Here is a 16,777-nt window from a genome sequence, read left to right as displayed (position 1 = left end):
AAATATACAATCACCACGAGTGCAACAGCTACAAATGCGGACCAGAGCAGGGGTGTGGTTCCGGCGATGGAAACACCTGGAAAGCAGTGGTGTTTGTGCCCTAATTGTCCAGACTGAAGAATGGCTCTTGGAAAAATTCCAAACAAATCAAAGTACTGTGTAGATTTCTCTTGATATGTGCAGTGGTGGCATTACTGGGAGAGTCAGTGTATTTTAAGCCATGTTAAAAAAAAAAACCACAACACAATGTTTACATGTAATACGGGGTTCAGTTCAGGCTCAGATAATAATGAATGGATTTTTCACCTACACAGATGTCCAGAATGACGTTCGAAAATCACGGGGGATGTGGCGTGATTCTTTGTTGAGAAGGACTCTCCCGGAATTCCTGATTTGTATCTGACAAATGCTGTCAGAGTCCCTCCCCCATCATGGTGACAACAGAAAAGGCCCCATCGACTTCCTGAATGTCCCCAAGGAGGCCTTGCCTCCCTTGATGAAGCCCACTAGCGTGAATGAGACATTTTGGAAAGTATTCTCAGGTGGGCTGCAGATACCACAGCCTCTGTTTGGTAAAGGGATGCTTCTCTCTTTCCACCTGAGAACACAGGACTGTTTTAGAAATCTAGAAACTTCTGAGGCACATCCAAAATTAGCCCCTTTGAAACACAACATGTCACAATGGTTTTCCTGGACAGGTGATGTTTTTCTTCGTGTATTGCTCGAAATGAGAAAATGACGGTCACATTCCCAAACAGCAACCAACAAAAACACCTTGTAAAACAAACTGGTGCTTTAGAAGGCCAGCTGCTCTTAGCGCCCAAACTTATACAAGGGTTGCCAGTTTCTAAATATGGGGGTGTGAAAAATCCTGTGTTTCACCAGCCCCAATCACCATGGGGATAAAGGCAAAATTCTGTTTTCAGAATCCTTGGCGTGTCCTCTGATGTCAGCATGCTCCTCGGGCACAGCGTCTGGGTGAAGAGACAACAGTATGAAAAAGTGCTTGGGCTCTTTTGGGGGCAGCAGTTTTGGGGATTCTGAGGTACCTCCAAGCACAGGTGGGATCTGAGTATGAAGGGATCAGGGGACCCTGTCCTTGGCCAGGCTGGGACAACCACTCGTCCCTGGTGTCCCCAGCAGGGATTGGGGGCAAAGCTGGGAGACAGTCAGTGTGCTCTGTTCTGGGCTCGGTTCCATCCCGGTTAAGAATCCAAACCTCTTTGGGAGCTGGCCCTTCCCCATCAGGACGTTTGTCTGCATAATACAAGGTTAGAGCTCCTGCTTCTGCACCTGGCCTGGTGACAGGGCCCAAGAGAACAGGAAAGAAAGGGAAGCTGGTTCCTCACAGGAAGAACCCCTGAAAGTGACCCACCAGTTCTCCAAGCCTCTGTGCACCACAAGCTGTGCTTCTGAGGTCCCCCAATGGTCAGAGCTACACATGGTTGGAGCTGGCGCGCTGGGCCCTTCACGGATGCAGGTAGCCCCAGATGCAAGGCCGCTCTCTTCCTGATTCGCAGAGCAGGTTGTGAAGTTTGGACCAAGAAGGACACCAGCTCTATGTTGGAACCACACCCAATCAATTCACTCTCAGAGGTGTGACAGCAAGTCTGTAGCCTGAGGGTTTGGGTGGTGAAGTTTGGACCTTTTGTCCCTACAACACTCAATTCTCTTCCTCTTTTAATCCTTATCCCGCCACGCAGTCCTAGGAGGGAGATGCTATGAAGCCCTTGTTACACACCAGGAAACAAGGCCCAGGAAGGTTAAGTGAGTTGTTGGAAACCCGCCTGCAGCAGAGCTTCGCTTTCTGGAACCTGGCAGAATCAGCCTGTTCTGATGATGACAAATCTGGAGACGCAGGTTCTGGGACCTGCTGGCCGGGGGAAACGCTTCATGCAGCCGCAGGCCTTCCCTGAATGGTTGCAGCTCTCCACTGCCAGGTGTGGCCGGCTGGCGCTTCCTGCCTGGTGGCTGGATGGGGCACGTGACCAGTGCTGGCCAATGAGCTGCGAGCCAGTGATGCTGTTCACTCAAGTGCTGTGTGAGCCCCTCCAACACAGAGGTGGGCAACATTTGGGGTGGAGGTCTCTCTATCTGTGGGGTCCCTGAGGGACCCCAGCGAGCACCTAGTGGTGGGGCTACAGTTGAAAAAAATCAAGGCCCTCCCAGCCGTGGGTACCTGTGGGGTTATCTGGTGGAAAAAGCCACAGCCAGAGAATTGGGCATCCAGAGAAAGTGTTACTCAGAGAGACGGGAGCAATTCTAGGGAAACACTGCCTGAGTTGAGAGATTACCCTCACGTAGCTGGATGCAGCGTGGATCTAGGTCATTATTGAGGCTCTGCCGGTGCAGGGACCAATGTGGACTTGAGCGGGGGAGGGGTAACATGTTCAGTCTTCACCACGTCTTCAGTGCATTTTGCAGGATGAGTTAACGTGTGGTCCTTGGCCGTGTGGTTTACACCAGGGCTCTTCAAACTCTGCTGTGCACATAAATTCTCCGGAATCTTGTTGAAAGGCTGATTCTGCTTCAGCAGATCTGGGGTGGGACCTGAGATTTCCACATTTCCTCTGGTCTCTCAGGTGGTCCCGATGCTGTCGGTCAGGACTGCACTTTGAGGAGTGAGGGTTTAGACACCAGAGCGCCTTCTAAGAGCAGTGAGTGTGGGTGAGATGATGGGGTCAGATCCACCTGTGCAGGCCCCGGTGGTCCCCGGAGCACCACCTGGTGGCTCGGGGTGCCTGGGGTGTTCTGATGATGCTAATAGCTGGTGGGGGACTCTACTGCTGGGCCTGCACAAACAGGTTTCAGAGTAGGCTGGGTTTTATTTTGGTCTCTGAAATTTGGCCACAGAATAGATTGTCAGCTCCAAAATAAGTTTCATTTTCTGGCATATCGAAATAATTAGAAGTAAGAGATCTTTTCCTGCTCTTTTTGAATCAAGAAAATAGTGAGGCCCAGTGAACCAAAGCCAAGGCACTGAGGTAGGTGGAATCCTAAGACGGCTCCCAAGATCCCTGCCCCTGTGCACACACACCTTCTCCCAGCTATTCAATAAAACACTAACCTAGGTGCTTCTGTGAAGGGATTCTGCAGATGTAATTAAGGTCCCCAGTCAGTTGAATTTAGGGAAAGGAGATTACCCTGGGTGAACCTGGCCTAATCAGGCGAGGTCTTAGAAGAGAGATGTGAAGTGTGAGAGGGATTTGAGAAGGAGATTTCCTTGGCTGGTTTTGAAGATGGAGGAGGGTGTGTGTCAGGGAATTCACTTAGCCTCTTGGAGCTGAAAGTGACCCCTGGCTGACAGCCAGCAAAGAAACAGAGATGTCAGTCCTACAACTCAGGCATCCAACCACCTGAATGAGCTCGCAGGTTGAATCTTCCCTAGAACATACAGAAAAGAATGCACCCATCTGACGCTTTGATTTCAATCTTGTAAGATCCTAGGCAGAGAACCCCTCCATGCCAGCCATGGACGTCTCACCTAAGGAGCTGTAGGCTGACAAATGAGTGTTATTTTAAGCTGTTAGGTTTGGGATAATTTGATATCCCCAACGATCTGAAATAGGAAACCAATACAGCCACAAGAGGAGATCTTTATGACCTTAAGGACTTTATGGTGGCCCCGTGCACATGCGAAAGCTGTGTTCATCTTTTTATACGGACCTCATGGGTCAGAATTGTCACAGATCAAGTGACTGGAATTTGAAAGGCATCGTTTTTCTACCTTATGTATGTAAAATTTGGTTTCTTCTTTTTTTCTTGTAGGAGAAAACGTAAGACCATATATAAAGGGAAGAACTGTTATTTCCTTAAAGTGATTTGCCTGGTAAAGACAATTGCAGTATTTTAAGTACGGTATTTATGTTTTTCTGTTCAGTCCAGTAAGGAAAATATGGTTTAAAAAGACTTGGTAAGCACTTACGCTCACAAAGGGAGATGGGGGCGGGGAGTGGAGGCGGGGGGCCGAACCTAGGTCAGAATGTTGTCATACGTTCTGTTGACTTTTTCTGGTTAAATGTTATTCAGTTTCTAAAGGAGGTCTCAGTTGCTTTCTTAGTCAGTCAGGGCTGCCATAACAAAATACCATAGATGGGCGGCTTAGACAGCATACACTTATTTCTCATGCTTCTGGAGACTGACAAGTCAAGATCGAGGTACCAGCAGATTCCGTGCCTGGTGAGGACTCTCTTCCTTGCTTGCAGACGGCTGCCTTCCTGTTGTGTCTTCACCTGGCCTTTCCTTGGTAGGTGCTAGTGGGGAGGGGAGGGTTGATGGGGAAGGGAGGGAGAGAGAGAGAGAGAGAGAGAGAGAGAAAGGAGAAGAAGAAGAAGGAGGAGGGGAAGAAGAAGGAGAAGAAAGAGAAGAGGGAGAAGAAGAAGGAGAGGAAGAAGAATGGGAAGGATGAGAAGGGGAAAGGGAAGAAGATGAAGAAAGAGGAGGAGCAAAAGGAGGAGAGGGGGAGGGGAAGAGTGAGAGGAAAATGGAGGAAGAGGAGAAGAGGCGTCAGCAGAGGGGGAGGGGGGAGGGAGACAAAGATACAGAGCTCTCCTGTCTCTTCCTCTTCTTATAAGGGACCATCACGAGAGCACCACCTGATGACCTGCTCAAAACTTAATCACCTCCCAAAGACCCCCACCTCCAAAAACCATGACACTGGGGGTTGGAACTTCAAGGTCTTAAACTGGGGGGGGGGGGTGGGTCACAAACATTCAGTCTATAACAGTGGTTTGGATAAGAAGTATACAGCAGTCAGTCTGATTACCCAGATGTGTTGGGGTAGCATTTTGCATGAGAGCCACCAAGAAAGACTCCTTGGAGGTACATCTTATTCCTCTGGGCCCCTAACTGCAGTCAACAGGGAACTCTGACTTGGTTGGTATCAGACTTGAAAGATTCTGAAGAGATTTCAAAGACGGGACTTTTCATGGATGATCTTACGAACTCTGCAGACTCAACACAGTTTCCAAATAGCGCAACATCATTTATTATTATTACTATTTCATAATTGCCACGAAGATTTGTGTTTTAATGGGGGTACGGATGGCTGATTTGGGGGAGAGTCCATGTTTTTTATTGTTTAATTCTAAGTTCAAGTTTTTCAACAGAACTGCCTTACTTTGGGGGAGCACTGCAGCCCCCTCTGCTGTCTTTCCTCCATCTCAGCTCTCTTGACTATCAGAGGAGGTAATGGCTGGACCTAAGTTTGGGGTGTTGCGAGGGGTCATTTGGGTAAAACCCATGTTGAGCGCTGTCGGGTGTCATTGACGGATCTGTCTAGACCCATGTCATCAGCAGAAGCTTGGGGGAAGTTGGGGAAGGGATGATGTGGCCCGATTTGAGGTGTAACAAGCTCTGTCTGTGGTGGAGTGCAGGAGCATTACCCAGAGAAGGGACCACATAGGCTGGGGAGCACCAGGTTGCCTTCAGGGCAGGGGACCTGGGAGGCAGAGGTGAGGGACCAGGTGGTAGATTCGACGTGGGTGGTGCAGAGGACAGAGGAGGCAGGCGAGACTGCAAGGCTCGCAGCCAGGACACGTGGGCAGATGGAGGGGGGAGCAGGGGGAGGGCACAGCAGAGAGGGGAGGCGTGGCTTAGGCTCCAGACTTGATGTACTGGATGCTCCTAAGTACCGTTAGCTGCAGAAGTTTAGATTCTGTTGGGAAAATTGTCCAGAGCTAAGGAGAGAGGCAGGGATGGGCTACGGAGAGCCACTGATAACTACACTTTTTTTTTTTTTTGGTATGCGGGCCTCTCACTGTTGTGGCCTCTGCCGTTGCGCAGCACAGGCTCCGGACGTGCAGGCTCAGCGGCCATGGCTCACGGGCCCAACCGCTCCGCGGCATGTGGGATCTTCCCGGGCCGGGGCACGAACCCGTGTCCCCTGCATCGGCAGGCGGACTCTCAACCACTACACCACCAGAGAAGCCCACTGTGGCCACTTTTGAACGGAATAGTGCTTTAGTATATTTTATAAGGCATCAGTTATTTTGACAATTTCATTCACTGATTCATTTATTCAAGTATTTAATGAGCAGATATTTTATACCAGGAACTGTTAGAGGCCCAAGGATCTAACAGGAAACAACCCCCAAGTGTTATTTTTTCACTTTGTAATTAATTAAGTTTACACTATTTCTTCTTACCTTCAGGTTTGCATTCTGCAGCTGTGTTTGATGCTGGGAGAAGGTGACTTCTTCTGAACCTGACAGACAGGGCCTGGAATTGTCCTTCTGCCCCTGAGTTTTCCCTGAGTGGTGAGGGCCATGGGGCTGCTGCCTGCCGGTCTGTGTATGCAGGACGCTTAATCAGAGACAACCAGTCAGTGAATTACTTACTTTGCATGAATCATGCATTACTGTTTTGCATTTTACAAATCAACTCATGTTAGTGCAAATTTATCACACTCATTTTGGTTTATCAAATACCTAAAAAAAAGAAAAAAAAATCGCTCCGTTTCCTGAGGCAACGGCGTCCTGGTCCCTCCACCCCTGAGCTTGCTTCCTCCTTCTTGGGCTCACCAACCACTTCCCCAACACAGCACCATCACATAACAGAAAAGCACAAGCTTGGGGCACTTCTAAAGGAGCCCTGACTGCTTAGGAGAAGGCAAGCAGAGGAGGGGATTCGGGGGGAAGGTGGGCAGTGCAGGGCCAGCAGTTAAGCCTCCCACAAAGGCCAAAGGCAAAGCTCTATTCGTCTCCATTTAAGCACAGAACCACTTTCATGGATTTTGTTGAGGTCCGTCCTTACTCTTATAGGGCTGAGATGTGGACACTTTCACATTTGCATTTGCTGATTTAAAATTGGGAAAGCGGGGTGGGGTGTGTGTGATGAACTGGGAGATTGGGATTGACATATATACACTAATATGTATAAAATAGATAACTAATGAGAACCTGCTGTATAGCACAGGGAACTCCACTTCGCTGAACAGTAGAAACTAACACAACATTGTAAAACAGCTATATCCCAATTAAAAAACAAAAATCGGAAAAGATGGCTATTTCGAAAGCAATCAGAACATGGTTATTCTATCTGTGATTCTCCGCACAGCTGAAAATATTTCTCCCATCTGTCTGGATGCCCCCAGTGGGTGGGAAATGCTAGCATAAACTTGAACTGGCTTGACTTAATTTGCTGCCCGGGGTGATATCCATCCCCCAAATGCAATTTTGCAAGCATCTGATTCTATGTGCGTAATCAGGGTTACAATCCCCGTTCTATGTCAAAATGTTATGAATGAAAAATAAGGGAAAGTCTTATTGCCACAAAAGTTGCTATGCTAACTTTGAATAGGTAGGTCTTTAAAAATTCTTTTAGACTTACATTTTCTGATGATAAAACTGGTATATACCCACCTTCCAAATGTGGAAATCAACAAAGCACTAAGAAAGAGGTCAACATCTCATATGAGCCCAGGTAGGATTTGCTTTCTCACCAGTTTTATTTTGGGCATCCTTAATTCACTAAGACATTTCCCACCTTCTTCTCCCTCTATGTCTTTAGAGCAATAATTCTCCCCTGTTTCCTTCTTGGAATCTCCTGGATGCATCTGTCATCTCTCTGAGGATGCTCTTGCTGAGAGAAGGGTGTTTCCCAGGTAGATGAGCTTTGGGACAAAGCTATGTGGAATCCACCCCAGACCCCCAGGGAAGGCAGACCTTCTTAAAAAAGGACATTCAAGGCAGTTCCCAAGGGTGAAAGAAGGGGATGGACAAGGACCTTGGAAGGCACACCTGTAATAAAATTAAGACCTCCACCTGGTAAGCATGGGTCCCAGTGCTTGATGAGAACGAACGGGGTCCCCCGCTGGTGCAGTGATGCCCCATTGCCGATACCACAGGAGGGGTGAGGATGGCTGAGCGCCCAGGGGGGTTTCCTGTGTCAGGTTTGGCCGGCCGGGGTGCTGCCCAGCCTGGGTACCCTGGCATCAATCACTCCTGTGTGGCACCTGAGTGCCTGGCAGACAGTAGGGACCTGATGGTTTTTTATAGCCTAAATATATGGTACTTTAAAATACCAACCAATAATTAATAGTATTGTAGGAAATGATGTTGTTTCTGAAGAGGAAAGTCCCCATGCTCCCCCAGCTCCAGAGGTCTGACTGCAAAATCCCTTCTCTGGGTTCCTCCATTCATGTCCAGGCAGGATGGCCAACTGTCTGGGTTTCTCTGGGTTTGTCATACCCGTATGTAAATCACATACCTGTGTGAGATTTGCCACCCACAGTGTGCTCCCAGGGCCGCGGTGCTCTGCTGGTCAGTGCAGCCAAAGCCCACGTCCCCTGCAAGGCCAGGTACCAGGGCTCCTGCACGTGGCTCCATGAGCTGGGCTGGGCCCCCGTCCTCAGCTCGCTTCTCAGGTCTCAGGGCTATTTCTTTCCATGACTTCCACAAGCTCTTGTTTTATCTTCCTTTGACTTATATCTTAAAACCATTTGAGGACTAAAATACTGCCTACCACATCAGTAAACAAAAGATGTTGCGGCCATCAAGCCATCACATTACAGCCTCCTGGACTCTGAGCCCTGAGGAAACTCAGGATGAGAAAGCACAGGTTGCTGGCCCCAGAGAGCTGAGGTGCACATCAAAGGAATGATTTCAGTGAGCCCAGACTCTTGCATCTTCCCATGCATAGAAAAGCGCTCCATTTCTTGACATGAGATATCTGGTTTTCTTTTATTAACAGTAATCTTTCGATGTTCCAGCTACCTGGTCTTTCGTTGCAAAAACTCGTACATACCCTGGCTTCCCCACCTCCACCATAGACGTGGCACACACAGCCTCCACCACCATCGCTGCCATCACCACTAACGCTGCTGTCGTAACACCCACTACTACTGAGGCAGGAACTAGATGGGCTCCAGGTTAGACATTTACAGCCAGCCTCCTGTTTACACCTCCAGATAGAAGTGACAACAGGAACAGGGTAGATAGCTGGACTCTGTCTCCGGTGGACACTTTAAGATAACAGTAATGGCAGGGGCACAGAGGAGCTGAGTCCTGCCCAGACAAAAGATAAAGAGACCACATATATCTCATTCTCTCAACTACACACGCACAGAAAGGCTCCTTGGGAGTCAGTAAGGGAGGGGGCGTCATCCCACAATAGGTGGTATCAACCTTCTCATGGGCGTCTGTGCTGGAATCCATCTCGGAAAAAAGTTGCACGGCGCATGTCGGGGAGGGCCCTCGGGCAGGGAAGGTGTGGAAAAAGAAACCGGATAAGTGGCCAAAGGTAAACAAAGACCCGGAAGAACTGCCCCACATAAATGACTTAACCGACCGGTCACTGCTCTCCTCCTCATTAGGGAGGATGCCCACAGCCTTTCTCTCCGGCTGTGTGTCTCTGCCCTGCTTCTGTCTTAAATAAGCAAACTGTTTCTCTGTGCGCTCTCCCACTTGTTGTGCTGGGTCTCTGATATGAAGCTCTGTACCTGTGTTTATAGTTTTTGCCTGCTTGAAACATTCTTGATTCCAAAAGGCGCAAGAGCCAGGGAAACTTTTCTTCTAGCCTCTAGTCCCTAGTGGTCTAGTGGCTAGGATTCTTGGTTTTCACCCAGGCTACCCAGGTTCAGTTCCTGGGCAGGGAACTAAGATCGCGCTTCAAGCCACTGCTCACTGCTGTCTCCTTGAGCTCACTTCCACAATCACTACAGTTGCCACCGCTGACGCTAATACCACCACCATGATCACCATCATTACCACCGTCCCCCAACCCACTCCCCCCACCACCATTACAACTACACCATCATTCCAGTGATCACCACCACTAACGCCATCACCACCGCCAATTACATCACCTTCACACAGTTACACCACCACAGTCGTCATGAGCGCCTCTATTGCCGTTGCTACCATTACCGTCACCACCACTGGGCACCACGCTCACCCCACGTATGGGCAAGACTTCATAGCAGAGGTTTGCAAATCACACTCGAGAAACCCCCAGGCTCTGATGAACCTCCGAGGGGTGGAGTGGAAGTGGGGACGCGGAGGTCACTAAGCAGATGGGGGTCCAGGCTCACCCTCTTCCGCGTATGGTTCAATCTGAGAAACCCACATTAGTTGCGTTTCCTATTGGAGATCCTAAACAAATTCCATCAAGGTTCTCAGATCCTAAAAACCGTTTAAACCACAGCACGCACGGGGCTTCAGTATATACTTTGGCACATTAATGAGTTTCTTCCAAGAAGCGTTTATGAAAAGGCACATGTAAATGCCCAAGGAGGGCACACAATCAAAGGAGAAATATAGTGGGTCTGTTTGTCACTGGGGAGTGGGGTGGATGTGAGCGGTGATGGGGAGAGGCCTGGACCCTACACTCCTGGGCTGGTACCACGGAAGGCGGCTGGAAGGAAGTAAGAGGGGAGAAGAAAACTTGAAGGCAGCAAAGTCAAAAACTGTTTTGTTTCTGATGTGTATTCAGGATGCGATAGGTTAATCTAAGCTTGGAACAGCTGGGAGGCTGTGCAGTTTCCTGCAGGACTCGGCGTGATGACAGGCTTTCCCTTCCAGCCCTGCCGTCCACCGCCTGGCCACTCTGCCCCCATGCCAGGATAGGCGGGATTTTCTGGGAGGGTTTCTCCCTCTGCATTCATTCTGAACATCTTATCCTTGGAGTTGAGGGAGTCTTATCTCTTTGGGATGACAAGTGCTGGACAGCTTTACTGGATAATTCTCTCCCTTGAAATTTTACTCTCTGGGGAAAAATACATACTCTCCTTAGATATGAAACACATCATGTTTTATGAAAATCCAGGCTGGAAACAGATCTGAGACTTCCAAGCAGGTCCAGCACTGATGACAAATCCTTCATTAATCTACTCAACAATTGTCTCCTTGCCCTGCTGTGTCAGACACGGTCACACCATGAGGCCAGTGTGAAATCGCCCACGTTCCAGATGCTAGCCGAAGTTTTCTTTCTTTTTCTGCTCCGAGGAGCAACTAGATGGGCATAGGGGTGAGGATGGGGGTGTTGAGGCCGGAGAGGGATGTGTAATGAGGGAACCAGACCCCAAGGTCTACTTCTGGGGTGTGAGCTCACAGGCCTACAGGCGGCAGGTGGTGGGTGCAGAGGGCAGCTGTCGGATGGCGGTGGGGAGCTCTGGGGGACGTAGAGCTCGTGACCCCTCTCAAAGGAACGAAGCCACTCCGCTCCGGCCGGTCCTCGCCATGGGAAAATGAGAGCCTCTGTTGCTCTCATCTCAGACGGTCTGATTCTGCCCGCCCCTGCCCCTGCCCGAAAGAAACTACAATCTGAATTTTTTTAATGCAAAAATGCCTGATTTTTAAGCGTTGACAACGTATTACTTTTTAAAAATGATAATACTGTGCAGGTCAAATGTACACATTTGGGAATGGTATCTGGCCTCCAGATAGCTGGTGAGCTTTCTCTCTGTGTTTTAACCAATAAAGGACTTCTGGTCTCCAGGTGAACGTACAGGGGAAAATGTCAGACTATCTATGTCTAAAGAGGTGGTTGGTGAACATCCGTTTTCCCCGACACTGGCAAACCTTTGAGAATCCGTCGGGGAGCAGCCCTGACCTAAGATGCTTCTGGTAGGTCAGGACGCTCTAGATCCTTTCTCAACGCAACAAAGTGTTGTGCTCAGAGCATTGGTCATGGGTTTGGGGGCTGGTATTTTAACTGTCACCAAAGCTAATTGCCCCTGCCCCGCTCACCTGTTTATTACCTGTAAAATGAGAGACCGGGTGGGGTGCAGGGATTTTAAAACGTGTGTGTGTGTTTAACACTCTTATTGAAAACTCGGGGATTCCCTGGTGGTCCAGTAGTTAGGACTTGGTGATTTCACTGCCAGGGAATTACGATCCTGCAAGCCGAGGGGCATGGCTGAAACAAGCAGACAAACTCAAAACCCAGCAAATGATGCAGATGCATTAAGAGCTTCTGCAGAGAAGGCAGGGGGAGGGGCTGCAGCCTCAAACTCCGCTCCTGCACCCCAGGCCATATCTCTTCCGGAATCTTCACTCTGAGTCTATGTTCCCTCACGCTCCTCTAAGAGCAAAGCTTTTGGGGACACACATTTGGACGGATGCCTTTAAAGAGGAGGGCTTGGCCAGGGCCACTTCTCACTTAGAGAGGAGAGTGGAAAGTCCAGAACTTAAGGCAAGTCACCTTCAGAGGTAAAACCTATTTTCCTGGTGAGTTAGAACTCCCACTTCCACTGAGCAAAGAAATACAGCCTAAAGAAACTTCAGGAACAGGAGACGTGGTCTTGGAGGAGGCATGGGTCCAGGTACTGTTTGGCTATCATTCATTAGTGAAAAAATCACAAATTCAGTCCTTAGGACTTTGATGGAAAAAATTACATGGATTATGTCCTGCTGGCAAACCGGGCCCTGGCAGTGCCAGTTTTGTGCCAGTCCAGCTCCTCCTGTGGTGCATTTGGCCTTCAGAAAAGCAGGGAACACAGATGTTCATGTGAAATGTTGAGGATGAGCTTCGGTAGAACCAGCAGAGGGAGACAGCATTTGGAGTGAACTCTGTGCTCAGACATTTGTCACAGGTGCCCGGGGTTGTTACCAATGAACCTGCACATTTGTGGAATTAAAACTGAGGCTAAGAGCTTCTGATCAGTTGTCATGGCAATGATGATAACAGCTATGTTGAACACTGTAAGTGGATCTGCTCATTGGATCTGCACAACGACGCTCTGAGCAAATACTCTGACAAATTTCACGGAGGAAGACCCCTGGGATGACAAAGCAACAGAGGTGGGAGGAGGGGGTCGGAGTCCCCACCTTGACCTGTTGCCAGGCCCACGCTCAGAGCCGTTGTTGCTCCTATGAAGACAATTCCTGCTTATCCTACTGGCCTATAGTACTTGCGAGGGGCTCTTGGCATCCTTGTCTGTAGTGCCACCGACAGAATCCCTGCTTCCTGGGGGATGAACACAGAGATAAAATGTGATACAGGTGGCCTCCCAGATGGCTGCCAGCCCGCAGTTCCCTGAGGCCTTTCTGCTGGCCCAGCCAGTTCCAGGAGGGTCTGCAGTTCACTCCCATCAGGGCTAGATCTGCAGAGACTTCTGGTTTGTCCCATCTGTTCCACCTTCTCTGGCAGATTCTGGGTTGACTCAGAAGCTGAGTGTCAAGGTGGCGACTCACAGTGCCTGGTTGCCCTGAGTTATGGACTGAATGTCTCTGCTCCAAATGCATACTTCCAAGTCTAAACCCCCTATGCCATGGTATTAGGAGGTGGGCCTTTGGGAAGTGATTAGATCATGAGGGTGGAGCCCTCATGAACGGGATTAGTGTCCTTGAATGAAGAGACACAAGAGAGATGGTCTTTCTCTCTCTCCACCATGTGAGGCGGTGATGCTACAGCAAGACAGCAAACCAGGGAGGGACTCTCACCAGATCCTGGATCTGCTGTACCTTGATCTTAGGTTTCCAGCCTCCAGAAATGTGAGAAATAACTTTTTGTTGTTTAAGCCGCCCAGTTTATGGGATTCTTGCAGAGCAGCCCAAACAGACTAAGACAACTGGCCTCCATTCTGCAGGAGAGAAATGCAAAGCCGGGTCCATCTTTTGCCTTCCACTGGCTCTCAGGGACCTTGTCACACCTCGGAACTGCAGGAGGCGGTCACGTGGGCAGTGTGGCTTCTCCAGGTGCTGGGTGAGAGGGCCTGGGTCCTCCTGGGGGCTCCCAGGAATGGCAGGCTGGCTGGGAACTCAGGGAAGGAAGAAGCTCCAGACAGAGCAAGAAGGGGCAGGTGTTACCTGAGAACGGAAGCGAGGCCACAGCAGGGCTGGTGGTTTGAGGCCTCGGCCCAGCCTGGAGTTGGGAGCAGATGGGACACTGCGAGAGGCTGCCAGCAGCTGGCGTCTGCAGTTCAAAGCTGGTCCCAGAGTAAACATCGGAAGTTGCCCTTGGGCCAGCAACACATGTTTTCACAAATGAAACAAAGCGAGGCTTAGAAATGATTATCCCCTGTCCTTCTCTCTCCCACCCTGTTAGTCCCCCTCCCCAAATTACAGTGAAAGTGGCTGTGGTCAGGGCTGCGTGGATGCTTCGTGTACTGGCAGGAAGTACAGTGTGAGTCACACGCACTGATGTGATCTAAGTCCCCTGCTCCGTGATTTCCTTCGGCAGAGCCAACGTCACAAATGGGAGAGCTCTGGAGAGACCCTTGGCGTTTTCGTGTTGAGATGGGCTTTGGGAAGCACCTGCTTCATGCCCTTCATTTCAGAGACAAGGCCTTGAGGACCAGGGGCCCTGACCAGGGCCACACAGTGAGCTACGGGGCATAGGCGCCAAGGAGTTGGAGCCAGAGGCCTGGCTGAGGTCACGGCTGTGCCGTCTACTAGTTATGTCATCTTGTGGACACCTGCTCTCTCAGAACCTCATTTTCTCGGCTGCAAAATGGGAATAATAACGGCACCTATTCTAGCGTTTTGGTGTAGCTTGAATAGGTAAAAGCAAGTTCAATGCTCAGCACACTGCCTGGGATGTTAATCATTTTTATTCTGCTATTATTAGTGATTTCAATGCCTTCTTCATTGAAATGATTAGTTACTCCTCCTTAAGGCTTTATGATTCAATTTAACAAAGATTTCCTGGATCCATACAATGTAGCCAGTAATGAGGCCAAACGTATGGCAACTCGAAGGCTTTAGCCTGGTCCCCTGGAAACCTGCAGTTTCCACCTGGAGGCAGGAGGTGAAGAGATGGCAGTGGGTGTGGCTTTGAGTGTGGACTGGAGGGGAAGGGGCGGGACCTCTGAGCACAGGAGGAGCCAGGGAAGGAGGCCAGGAAGGGTGATGCTTGCGGAAGGAAAGCCAGGAGATGGAGCCAAGCAAGGAGAGAGATTTGAGGGAGAATATTAGTAGGAAGAGGGCTGAGGCAGGGAAGAAGCTGACAGAGAGAGAGCTGGTGTCTCTTTATGCCATTGAGTCGAGACCTGTTGTGTTCTCCCGAGGGAAGAAGGCAGGGTGGGGCTCGCCTTCAAAGCTTACATCCTAGGGCTTCCCTGGTGGCGCAGTGGTTGGGAGTCCGCCTGCCCATGCAGGGGACGCGGGTTCGTGCCCCGGTCCGGGAAGATCCCACATGCCGCGGAGTGGCTGGGCCTGTGAGCCATGGCCACTGAGCCTGCGCGTCCGGAGCCTGTGCTCCACAACGGGAGAGGCCACAGCAGTGACGGGCCTGCGTACCGCAAAAAAAAAAAAAAAAAAGCTTACATCCTAGAAGGGCACCCAAGGATAAGAAGTCTTGGGCAGGGAGCCCATGGAGACGGTTTTGTGCTCTTGGGGGTGAGATTATAGCCATTCCCTCACTATAATCTCTTTGGCTTCTTTAAGCCTCAGTGTCCTCATCTGTAAAGTGGGTCACTAATAGCACTGGCTTTATAGGCTGTTGAAAGGACCGAATGGGGAAATACACAGAAATGACTTAGGCCCATGCCGAATACATGTTTAATACACGCTTGCCCTTCTGTTTAGGCTTCGGTTTTCTCAGATTTAAAAAGGAAGATTACAACAGCCTTTCTGTTCTGGAAAGAAAGCGAAAAGGGCCATGTGTGGGAAAGTCATTTGGGAATGTAAACTTGCAATGTACTATTTATTGTTGGAGGAGACTTCAGTTCAGTTTTGTGGGGGGGATGGGAGGGGGGCACATCAGGGACACGGGGAACTTTATGCGTTGAGTTAGGAGAACAAGATACAGACTCACACGCCGGGTTTTGAAAGAAAAAAAAATGGTCTGAAAGAAAGCTGTATGTTTTCCCAACGGATTTGTGGAAGGAACGTAAACTCCCCCATCACTGGCCTCTAGTTTAATAAAAGAAAGGGAAACTTGACTTATGGGTCTGCCGACTGTGTCAGCAACGTGCAGTAACATCAGTGAGGTGGGAGACGTCATTCTGGGCAAACCAACCTTTCAAAGTGGGAGTGGGCAGCTTGGTAATTACCAGTGCCTGCTAATCTTGAAGGTAAGCCAGGGAACATTTGTGAAACTACTTTTCTAGCCGTGATAGTCGGGTGCACATACTGCTAACAGAGGTTCACGTGTGTTCTGCCCGTCACATTATTGATGGTGAGTCTTTCAAAATTGTGTTTCCAAATGTTCCAGTTTGAGCATGATGCTTTATGCCAGCTGAGAACTCTTTTTATTTGGGGAGAGGGTAGATAACTCCTTTTTGAGTTTCCCACTGTGAATTTCAGCCAGCCATGGGCTAGGCTGTCTGCCCCTCAGTGATGAAATTACCCGTGAACCCGCTCCTCAGTGCTCCCTCAACGATCTGGTACCATGTTGACCACGATGAGGACGTCCCAGAGCTGGAGAAGGTATGTGGTGGTTGTGACCACATCGAAAGGCGGACGTTCGATCAGAGAGAGGCTGGTGAGAAAGAGGCTAGGGAGGGAGTTAGTTCCCTGGTGGTCCAGTGGTTAGGACTTGGCGCTTTCGCTGCTGGTGATCACTCCTCAGGGAACTAAGATCCCGCAAGCCGGGCAACGTGGCCAAAATCAAACCAAAACAAAACATAACAAAACAACAACCAAAAAATCCTTAAAAGAAAAAAGAGGCTAGGGAATGGGATGGCGGCCCTTCATCCAGGGGCTGGGAGGGATGGAGGGTGCCTCCATTCCAATGCAAATTCTCTGCCACCAACTGCGTATCCTACAATTCCCATCAATTCTGCATTACCCAGGTCTAGTGCAGACCCCACAGGTTCGGGGGCTCAGTTCCACAAGCCCACCCACCACTTCAGACACCAGTTGCAAGTCCTGGGTCCCCAGGCTACTCCCACTTC

The 16,777-nt window shown here is 49.8% G+C and overlaps 1 protein-coding gene across 1 annotated transcript in view; it reads left to right on the top strand.

The window, feature by feature from the left end:
* The window catches only part of ANAPC1 (anaphase promoting complex subunit 1), a 176,114-nt gene extending 169,527 nt beyond the window's left edge, over positions 1–6,587 (top strand). The window contains exon 49 of the mRNA XM_079940043.1: positions 6,153–6,587. The gene's annotated coding sequence lies outside the window, so the exon portion shown is untranslated. The remainder of the gene's footprint in view (positions 1–6,152) is intronic.
* Positions 6,588–16,777: the final 10,190 nt, after the last annotated feature.

This window comes from Stenella coeruleoalba (genome assembly GCF_951394435.1).
Source record: "Stenella coeruleoalba genome assembly, chromosome: 13".
Classification (NCBI taxonomy): Eukaryota; Metazoa; Chordata; class Mammalia; order Artiodactyla; family Delphinidae; genus Stenella; species Stenella coeruleoalba.
The sequence above is the reverse complement of the archived record's forward strand: the minus strand, read 5'-3'. Positions and strand labels throughout refer to the sequence as shown.